Below are 870 nucleotides of genomic sequence, written 5' to 3' on the forward strand. Positions count from 1 at the left end.
GATAGATAGATAGATAGATAGATAGATAGATAGATAGATAGATAGATAGATAGATAGGCTATCGATACTATTAAAAAGGAACTTCTCTTACAATCATATTTTCATATTATATTTCCCTGCTTGTAATAAAAACCTCGTTGTTTATCTGATTCTCCCCTGGGCAGAAGGCTGTTTGAACTGCCCTTTCCATACATAGCTATTGATGAAGTATTCACCGCATAAAGAAAGAAATATCATATATATTTTTTCCTGTAATTTATATATACAGAATTATCGAAAAGGTTATTTATATATTTTGATTTTTATTTATAGAATGTTTCGTATAGTTTATTTTCATTTCGTTATTTATTTGAAACTGCTTGAGAGATTTATCTCCCTTTGAGACAGAATTATAATGTCAGTTTCCCTTCTGTTGACTATGCTAGAAGTTGTTTACATCTGCACATCGATCGAAACATATAAATCATCAGATGCGCATATATACGTATTTATAGGCGCAAGCGTGGCTGTGCGGTAAGAACTTGCTTTGCAACCACATGGTTCCGGGTTCAATCCTACGATGTAGCACCATGAGCAAGTATCTTCTGCTAGAGCCCCGGGCCGACTAAAGCCTTGTGAATAGATTTGGTAGACGGAAACTAAAAGAAAGGTGTCATAATTCTTCGAAACGCCGGTGTTTTAATGGTGGCAGCTGATGAAGGAGATGTTTCTATGTGGCTTACTTGTTTGTTGTACCTTGCTTATCATTTTGTCCATGTTCTTTTGCCACGTCATGTACCCAGTTATGTATCTATATGTACATGTAGATGAAGGTATGTACATACATGTACGTATATATGCATATACTCATATATTGTTTACATATATATA

Source organism: Octopus bimaculoides, chromosome 14 (assembly GCF_001194135.2).
Source record: "Octopus bimaculoides isolate UCB-OBI-ISO-001 chromosome 14, ASM119413v2, whole genome shotgun sequence".
Classification (NCBI taxonomy): domain Eukaryota; kingdom Metazoa; phylum Mollusca; class Cephalopoda; order Octopoda; family Octopodidae; genus Octopus; species Octopus bimaculoides.